Here is an 11,012-nt window from a genome sequence, read left to right on the forward strand (position 1 = left end):
GGGATCTTTACAATAATGTTAGATGACAAAGAGGATGTCCTGTATGATTCTCCATGTGGGAAAAAGGAGATTTTGTCCTAGTGGCTGTGAGCTTCCCAGAACTTCAGTCTAGAAGAGAGTGTGATGAGCCAGCCCCTTAATGAGGACTTACTTTATTAAACGCAGGAGAGGATAAAACTGGGCAGGATTAGTAGAGAGCCCTTTGGGTCAGTCCCCAGGAGTCCTCTTGGGGTTTAACAGAAGAATGGAATGGCTGGTTATAATGCTGATAAACCCTGGGAATCTGTAGAAAATGCATAGGATGACAGATGGTCTATAAATGAAAAAACAGTAGAACTGCTTTGGAATTGATTTGATTATTCCTCCCAGGGGCAGGAGAGAGAGTGGTGATCCTGGTATATTCATTATTAAAAGATTTTCCAGTTTTATCTGGATCTATTATTGAAAACACACTGAACCAAACAAATATAACAAGTCTGGAGTGTCAATAAAAATTGATGGACCTTTGGAAGGATCTTAAGATCAACTGTTGACCATTACAGGATTATAGGTTAGACACACAATATTTGTTACAAAGTATTAACAATAATAATACTACTAATAATATGGTATGCAGGCTTAAAGGATTGGGATTAAAGAATTTTCTAATAGTAAAAACAGTATTTGGATACAAATTTAACTCCTTACTATGTAAAAATTTTAACATATGAAAGAATGGAGAGAATAGTGTAGCAAACCCAGTTTCAGTAATTAGCAACTTATGGCCAATGCTGTTTCATCTGTAGCCCTACCCACTCTTTATCAGCCTAGCTTATACCCTCTTCATATCATTTTACTGAAAAATTTTAGTGCTGTGTCTTAAGCTGGGGCCCAAAATAAGTCACATGAGATGGACTCAGCCCTGACCTGATGCGTATAGCCTGGCCTAACTGAGTCCAGCCAAAATCAACCCAACCAACCCACAGACCCATGAGTTGCAAAATAAATATTAGTTGTTGTAAACCACTGAGATGTTGAGGTTGTTTACATAGCATTATTTGCCAGTACTTATCCAAAATTTATATAAAAATGTTAACAGTGGACCTCTTTGGATGGAGGGGAATATAAGTAGATTTTTCATTTTATAATTGTACTTTTTGTGTTTTCCACATTTTCTACTTATTGCTTTTACTATCTTTTAAATTAGACTGGGAAAAACAATGTATTTGAAAAGAATTAGGAGGAAAAAAACAATGGAAATAACCAAGCTGCTTCTTCTTTCTAATTCTGTAAACTAGAATAAAATTATTTACTTTCTACAGGAACTGCAAGGGTACAATTAATTAAGCATTGAAGTTTCATATTGTAAACATTGTAAAAAAAAATGACATTTTAACAATCAAATCATTATGGACTCGTCCTTCTGCTCTTCTCCTCGAAGGCTTCCCAGTTACAGATACACAGACCCTTCTTTCCTCCACTGCCTCTAAACACATAAACTACACATTTCTGTCTTATTCTAACAATCTTTTCCATTTTTCAAACAATTATAAAAATAAGGAAAGGAGAAACTGAAGAATCAATATGTAATTCAATTACCAACTAATTAGGGGGAAAGATCTGACATGTAGATTTTATAGTATTGAAGAATCCACCATCTATTTATAAGCCACAGTAGCACTGCCACATTTATTACCTCAGTTATCAGAGTAAACAGTTATTTATCAATGCAGTCCATGTCTTTTTCATATTATCCAAGATTATCTTCAGTTATTAAAAATTGTGTTCAGGTAAGGGATGGGTCAGAGGGAGGTTCAAGAGAAAGGTTCAAGAGTCACATATGTAGTTATGACTGACTCTTATTGTACAACAAACCAACACAACATTGTAAATAAATATCCTCCAATTAAAATACATTAATTAATTTTTTAAAAACTGTGTCATATATATTTGCCAGGTGGGAATGTAGAGCCACAAAAATATACCCCCTACAAGGACACATTTGAAAAAATTATTGACTACATAAATGAGCATGGAAGATACTATGTTAGGTGAAATAAACCAGACTCAAAGTCAAATACTGCATGCTTCCACTAATATGAGGTACCTAAAGTAGCCAAACTCATAGAAGCAGAGACTAGAATGGGGGATGCTTGGGGCTAGTTGGGAGGGGAAAATGGGGAGATACTGGCAAAGGGCACAAAGCTTCAGCAACACATGATGAAAAAGTTCTGGATATCTAACGTACTATGTGGTAACTATAGTAGCAATGCTGTTATTAAATACTTGATATTTGCTAAAAGAGTAGGTCTTAAATGTTCTAACCAGAAAAAAAGCAAGAAAGAAGGAAGGAAGGAAGGAAAAAGGAAAAAAGAAAAAGGTAACTATATAAAGTGATGGATAGGTTAATTAGATTGATTGTGGTAATCATTTCACAATGTAATGAAAACATCAAGATGCATACCTTTATACCTTATTTATACATTTCACAATGTATTGAAAACATCAAGTTGCATACCTTTATACCTTATTTATACCTTAATAAAGCTGAAAACAAAGAAGGAAAACTATGCAGGCATACAACAATGAATCAGGCAAAGATCAAGTTCATTGTAGTACAAGTGTCACAACCCTGAAGTGTTAGAACTTTTAACAAATGGCAAGAAAGACTACTGTACAAAAATGACAATGTGATAGTGAATCACAGGTAAAATATTCTAAAAATAATAGCAACATTCACTTTGGGGATTCATGTGTTTGACCCCAGGAGAGAAGACCAACAAGAATCTGTGTAATTAGTCTACAGTATTCCAGTTGTTCAAGCTGGTTTTAGAAACAGCAGAGGAACCAGAGACCAAATTGCCAACATCCGCTGGATCATCAAAAAAGCAAGCAAGTTCCAGAAAAACATCTACTTCTGCTTTATTGACTATGCCAAAGCCTTTGACTGTATGGATCATAATAAACTGTGGAAAATTCTGAAAGAGATGGGAATACCAGACCACCTGACCTGCCTCTTGAGAAATTTGTATGCAGGTCAGGAAGTAACAGTTAGAACTGGACATGGAACAACAGACTGGTTCCAAATAGGAAAAGGAGTACGTCAAGGCTGTATATTGTCATCCTGTTTATTTAACTTATATGCAGAGTACATCATGAGAAACACCGGACTGGAAGAAACACAAGCTGGAATCAAGATTGCTGGGAGAAATATCAATAGCCTCAGATATGCAGATGACACCACCCTTATGGCAGAAAGTGAAGAAGAACTAAAAAGCCTCTTGATGAAGGTGAAAGAGGAGAGTGAAAAAGTTGGCTTAAAACTCAACATTCAGAAAATGAAGATCATGGCATCTGGTCCCATCACTTCATGGGAAATAGACGGGGAAACAGTGGAAATAGTGTCAGACTTTATTTTCTTGGGCTCCAAAATCACTGCAGATGGTGACTGCAGCCATGAAACTAAAAGACGCTTACTCCTTGGAAGAAAAGTTATGACCAACCTAGATAGCATATTCAAAAGCAGAGACATTACTTTGCCAACAATGGTCCAGCTAGTCAAGGCTATGGTTTTTCCAGTGGTCATGTATGGATGTGAGAGTTGGACTGTGAAGAAAGCTGAGCACCGAAGAACTGATGCTTTTGAACTGTGGTGTTGGAGAAGACTCTTGAGAGTCCCTTGGACTGCAAGGAGATCCAACCAGTCCATTCTGAAGGAGATCAGCCCTGGATGTTCTTTCAAAGGAATGATGCTAAAGCTGAAACTCCAGTACTTTGGCCACCTCATGGGAAGAGCTGACTTATTGGAAAAGACTCTGATGCTGGGAAGGATTGGGGGCAGGAGGAGAAGGGGACGACAGAGGATGAGATGGCTGGATGGCATTACTGACTCGATGGACGTGAGTCTGAGTGAACTCCAGGAGTTGGTGATGGACAGGGAGACCTGGCGTGCTGCGATTCATGGGGTCGCAAAGAGTCGGACACGACTGAGCAACTGAACTGAACTAAGTCAATAGTAGTCCAGAGAAAAGCAGTTGGAAAAGTCAATGAAGTGTCAAAGGAAGCCACTAGATATTAAAAACAATCACACAGCACAATTCCATCACCATCACCAACACCACCATTACCATCACCCAGCAACACCAATACCACTCCACCATCACCACCACACCACCATCATCATCACCACCACCACCACACCATCACCACCATCACCAACGCCCAGACCACGACCACCACCATCACCACCAACCAGCAACAACAGATGTCCCCTTCTCTCCTATAGTAGAAGAAAAGAATTTAGATGTTACTCCTTTAAAGTAACTGTTTTTGATTCAACAAAAAGAGGACAAAATATATTGCACTTTTATGCAAAAGTCCTTTCCAGTGATAGAAGTAAATAATGTCAAAGGAAATAGATTTTAGATGAAGAATTGCCATACTAGGCTAGTTTGCCTATAGGTATGAAATTGATTTATATTCTTAAAAATCACAGTCTTAGAGCTCCTCTCTCGGGAACTGTGATTACTCTTACAATGGGTAAGAGAATTGTGGAAAGCATTTATCTTGCTTAACTTTGAAAAATGGTACAAAGAAGGAAGCTGGAGAGTTACACAGTACACAAGTGGGGAAAATAGATGGAACAGAACCATAACATAAGCAATCAGACCACATGATGCCACAGGGATGTCTACTAATGGAAACCAGAAACTGCACAGATCTGTGAATGGGTACTCAGGTTTGGATGCTGATTCAAGGACATCTAAGATGTGAGACCTTAGGCAGTTTATTTCAGTAACATGGATCAACTTCTCTGTGAGGACTAGATGTAACTTCTTCTTAATATCATGGATGATTCTTAGCCCCCAAACTCATGACTTCAAGAAATAGAACCTTTTCTGTTTTTTTATAGTCCAACTTAATTTCTAACCCTGACTATTATTATTATTATCTGTTTGGTCCTATTTAACAGATTAAAACATACCCTCAGTTCTTTCCATGATTTTCTCAAGGTATGGGAAGGTTGGGTAGGGGAGAATAATTTTTGTCATCTTATCTTAGAGATGGCTCTCATGATGCCCACTGACCTTCTCTCCCTCTCCCCAAGGATTCAGTAGCTCCTTTCTACATTAGGATCAGCCTCACAGCCCAGAAATCTTTATGAGGCTCTCTCTAGACCTGTCTGATGGCCTGCAGCCATTTCTCTCCAGAGATACTATCAAAGGAAGGTGAAGGTTTCCCCTACTCTCAGAAGCCTAAGGAATCTCTTAGCCTCTTCAGATCCATTTCTTCCCCACCCCTGTCCTGCAATTTAAATAATGCCACTCCACTGAGGATTACTAAATGTAACCTAGGATGTTTTTAAGGAGAATATGTGGTACATGAGCAGTATATCATTTAACATCACAGTACAGTTTCGGGCAGCACTACATAATCAAACACATCCATATATCTGCTGTAAAATATATAAATATTCACCCTGTGCAGATGAATAAAAAGGTGGTTTCTCATTGCCCAAGTCAGGTTTGGCCTCCAAATACATTTGCTGCAAACTAAAAAGCTTGGGTTTCATAATCACAGGTAAAGACTGTGGATCTGTAGCCGAATGTGACCAAGTTAGATACAAGCATGATGTCACTCCACTTAATGCCAATAGAAAGTCAAATGAGAAAGGTGATGATAAGGGCTCATAAGGCCTGTAAAGATTTCACAGATGAGAAAGCACTTGAACAAAGGCTGGATAATGTGTGGAAATTTGCAAAGATCAGAAAATAGAAGGCAGTCCATGTGAGGAACAAAAAGAAATTGATTATACTAAATATTATCTTGGACTGCAAAAGATCCAACCAGTCAATCCTAAAGGAAATCAACCCTGAATATTCATTGGAAGGACTGATGCTGAAGCTGAAGCTCCAATACTTTGGCCACCTGATGTGAAGAACTGACTCATTGAAAAAGACCCTGATGCTGAGAAAGACTGGAGGCAAGAGGAGAAGGGGACGATAGAGGATGAGATGGTTGGATTGCATCACTGACTCGATGGACATGAGTTTGAGCCAGCTCCGGGAGCTGGTGATGGACAGAGAAGCCTGAAGTGCTGCAGTCCATGGAATCTCAAAGAGTCAGACACAACTGAGTGACTGAACTAAACTGAAATATTACCTGTCATAAGGAAAGTGGAAATTAATAATAAAACAACACTGAGATAACACTATATACTTATTAGACCGTCTAAAACTCAAAAATCTGAATCTAGCAAATTCTGAAGAGAATGTGGAACCACAGGAACTCTCATTCATAGCTGGTGGGAATGCAAAGTGGTACAGCCACTTTGGGAGAAATTTTGGCAGTTTTTTTACAAAGCAACATATGGTCTTACTATATAATTGTGCTCTTAGGCATTCACTCACCTGATGTGAAAGCCTACTTCCTCACAAAAATCAGCATATGAATGTTTATAGCAGCTTTACTCATAATCTTCCCACACTGGAAGCAATAAAGATGCCCTTCAATAGGTGAATGAATAAAGAAATGTGGTACATGCAGACAATGAATTATTATTGAGCAGTAAAAAGCAATGCACTCTCAAACCACACAAAGACAAGGGGGAATCTTAAATGCATATTTCTAAGTGAAACTATCTAATCTGGAAAAGGCTACATACCACATGATTTTATTCATATGACATTTTGAAAAAGGCAAAGCTACCTCATGCGAAGAGTTGACTCATTGGAAAAGACTCTGATGCTGGGAGGGATTGGGGGCAGGAGGAGAAGGGGACAACAGAGGATGAGATGGCTGGATGGCATCACCGAATCGATGGTCGGGAGTTTGAGTGAACTCCGGGAGATGGTGATGGACAGGAAGGCCTGGCGTGCCGCGATTCATGGGGTCACAAAGAGTTGGACACGACTGAGCAACTGAACTGAACTGAACTGAACTGATAGAGATGGTAAATAGATTAGTGAATATCAGGGATTCGAAGTGAGAAAAGGTTGAACTGGTGAATCACAGAGGATTTTTTAGGGCAGCGAAACTATCCTGCGTGATAATGGTGGATATCTGACACCACATATTTGTCACAACTCAAAAGACTTTTAAAGCACGAAGAGTCAACCTAAAGGGATGCAAAACATTTTTAAAATTGTTTAGAAGGTGAGAGGCTTCCAAGATAGAAGGTAGAATGTGACAAAATAATCTAACTGTACTACAAATATATGAAACAACCTCATTGAAGAGGATTAGGGGCAACGCTGCTGATCTAAGTAATTGTGGGAATGAGTAGAGTTTCTAAATTAAACAGAAAAGGAATTCTAGTTGACTAAGTGGGCTGTGGGTTAACAGTTCTGAAACTGTTACCTATGTATACTAGAACTGAACTATTAAGTAAATGCATGGTAGATACTGCAGTCAGGTTTCTCATGGAGTTACAGATAAGCAAGGGGCAAAGCTAGAGTGATCCATTTAGTAATGGATTAGAATTGAAGATATTAATATGAACTTTGCTTATCTTCATAGAGATACAGATGTTATGTATAGAAACATTTATAGACATATGCATATAAACTGGTTAGTGTATACATATACTTCCTTGCTTTGTCAGCTGAGAGGGTCTGGAAGCAATGACACCCCAGTAGTAATGAGCACACCTGGTGCTACGGCTTGATCTCTAACACCATTCTCCAGTCAAAGAAACCAGGGCCCTTGGAGAACTGGCAGATTCTAGGACTAGGGCAGAAAATATGCAAGATAAGTTTGGAGCATCTTGCAGTGCCAGACAGTAAGGACATAGAGATATGTCCAAGTGACACAGGAGCCACCTGGGAGAGCTCCCAATGGCCAAAGCTGGAAGAATTTGAGCAACAAATTAAATGAGGTAGTATTAGATTATCACCCAAAGTATACAGTAGATATTCATGAGTCCCTACGATTATGAATAAATGAGAGAATGAATAAATGGGAGAGAACAGGCAACTTACTCAAGCAGAATAATTCCAGATAATTTATGCAGAAGCTTAGCTCTCAAGGGGGTATCGTCAAGTGTTACTATACATAATGCTGCTGCTGCTGCTGCTGCTAAGTCGCTTCAGTCGTGTCCGACTCTGTGCAACCCCATAGACGGCAGCCCACTAGGCTCCCTCATCCCTGGGATTCTCCAGGCAAGAACACTGGAGTGGGTTGCCATTGCCGTTTCCAATGCATGAAAGTGAAAAGTGAAAGTGAAGTCGCTCAGTCGTGTCCGACTCTTCGTGACCCCATGGACTGCAGCCTACCAGGCTCCTCTGTCCATGGGATCTTCCAGGCAAGAGTACTGGAGTGGGGTGCCATCGCCTTCTCTGGTCACTTTTGTTATGCATCCTTAAATGGAGGGATCAAGTCCTTCTCTTATCTTCTTCTTCCTTCATACTGGCTGAAACATGTATATATGAATAATGGCTGGAATTCCAACACCCATTTTGGACCATGAGATAACTATGGGAATGGAAGTGACATATGATAGAGCTACCAGATAGAAAGTTTCTAGGTCTCATGCTCGACTGCAACCAACTCAGCTCTGACTGCATATGGCTGGAACTTTACATGAAAAAGAATTTCTATCTTATTTGGGCTTCCCTGGTGGCTCAGACGGTAAAGCGTCTGCCTGCAGTATGGGAGACCTGGGTTCGACCCCTGGGTTGGGAAGATCCCCTGGAGAAGGAAATGGCAACCCACTCCAGTACTCTTGCCTGGAAAATTCCATGGACTGAGGAGCCTGGTGGGCTATAGTCCATGGGGTCGCAAAAGTAACTGTTATTTTGGGTTTCATCATTCCTGGTTGAACTTACAAATCAGTTCACAGCCTTATTCCATCAACCCCTCCTAGCCCTATAGCACGATGATTTAAGAGTAGGAGTAAGAAATCAAACAGATTTGGGTTGATACCAGCTTTACCACCTTATGGGCTTCCCTGGTGGCACAGTGGCCAATGCAGGAGATGCAAGAGACACAGATTTGATTCCTGGGTCAGAAAGATTCTCTGGAGTAGGAAAATGGCAATCTGCTCCAGTATTCTTGCCTGGAAAATTCCATGGACAGAGGAGCCTGGCATCAGGGGCCTGGCAGGCTACTGTCCATGTGACTGCAAAGTCAGACCTGACTGAGCATGCAGGCATTCTACCACTTAATAACTGCCTGATCTTGGGCAATTTACCTAGATGTTGTAAGTGCTAATTTCTTTATCTGTATTTTCCTTATTGTACCTATCTTGTAGGGATGTTCTGAGGATATAATTGCATGAGACACATAAGGAGCTTAATAAGCACCACTGTTGTTTGAGAATCCTGATTTCACTCACCTCCATCACTTCATCTGCTCTTACTGTCATTCTTAATATTCTCCTTTCCTTGTTCTGCTGCATCCTTCTTGCAAATCCCTACCTTGGTCAATGCAAGCCTCTCTGTGCCCACAAGATCATGGGCTAACACAATTATGTGCATCGGGACCACTACAAATGTATGCTCTCCTCAGCTAGAGGCTGGGGATTATTTGAAATCTGCCTCTGTCCCTGGCTGCATCCATTCCCCACTGTGTTTATGCAACTTTTCACTCTTCTTCTCAAGCCATCCCTAGAGGAAATAAACATGTGTATGCTTCTTCTTCTTTAAAAAAAAATTCCCTCAATCCCACATTTCTTTACCTACCACCCTTGATTCTTCTCTCCTCATCTCATTGCCTAAAAAGAACAGTCATCACACTAGTGCCTGAGGAAAAGATTAGATGGAGGGATGCCCCTCAAACTCAACATGTCCAAAATCAACTCACCACATGTTCTTCCTTCCTGCTTCCCAATCAGTCTTGGGCCTGGGCCTGCACCCTTGAAGCAGAAACACTGCATTCACCTTACAAAGCTCCCTTAAGCTCATGCCAGGCCGTTTCTTTCCTTTTCTCACCTGGAATTGCCTGTTGGGCACACTCTCGTCTTCATTTTCTCTTTGACAAACAGCCTCTCATCTTTCACAAGTCAGCTGATACCACTTCTTTCAATCCTTTTCTGAAGTCCTGCCCTCAGCCGGGGAAAATTCTCTCTCCTTTGTGTCACTACATCATGCAGATTAAAAATCAGTTTCCGCTGGGATACTTGACTTGTTTGCCTACTTGTCTCCCTCTACCCAAGTGCAAATCTCTGTGGGGACTGCTATTATTTGAGTTGTTTTTTATGCTCAGTGTTCAGCACAGAATCTGATACATACTAGTTTAATAACCTGTTGTTGGATGAATGAATAAGTCAGTAAAAGAATGAGCAGAGAAAGAGAACCTCATATTTTTTGAGCTCCTGTCATATGCCAGCATTTTTCTAGGAACTTGCAGTGAACAAAACAGACAAAAATGTCTGCCCTCAAGAAGGTTATTTTCTAATGAGAAAGACATTCTAAAAAAACAATATAAATGGGGGTTTCTCTGGTGGCTCAGATGGTAAAGAATCCGTCTGCAATGCAGGAGACCCTGGTTCAGTTCTTGGGTTAGGAAGATCCCCTGAAGAAAGGAATGACTACCCACTCTAGCATTCTTGCCTGGAGAATTCCATGGACAAAAGGAGCCTAGCAGGCTATAGTCCATGGGGTTGCAAAGAGCTGGACACAACTGAGCGACTAACACTTTCACTTTTCACCTTCAAACAATATAAATAATAACTAAGCACATTGTAGGGCATGTTAGAAGGTAATAATAGTTGTATGGAACAAAGAAAGTACAAGGCAAAGGGAGGTGCTTGTTGCAGTAGAAAATAGGGTAAACAGGGCCTGCCTCATTGAGAAAGCGTGATCTGAGCAAAGATTGGAGGGAAATGAAGGGTTTGGCCAAGAAGAAGTGACCCTGAGGCAGACGCAAAAGCTAAACCTTAGGGCCTAAGATGGGACTGTGCTTAGCACAGGCCAGTGAACACAAGGAAGCCGGCATGGCTGGGCCAGAGGAAGCTGAGTAGGGAGTCATAGGAAATGAGGACAGAGGGGCAACGGCAGTGGAGACAGACCATGGAAGGCCTTGTAGACCATCGT

The sequence above is a fragment of the Bos grunniens genome, chromosome 20 (genome assembly GCF_055505025.1).
Source record: "Bos grunniens cultivar Pamir isolate PY7600 chromosome 20, Bosgru_T2T1.0, whole genome shotgun sequence".
NCBI lineage: Eukaryota > Metazoa > Chordata > Mammalia > Artiodactyla > Bovidae > Bos > Bos grunniens.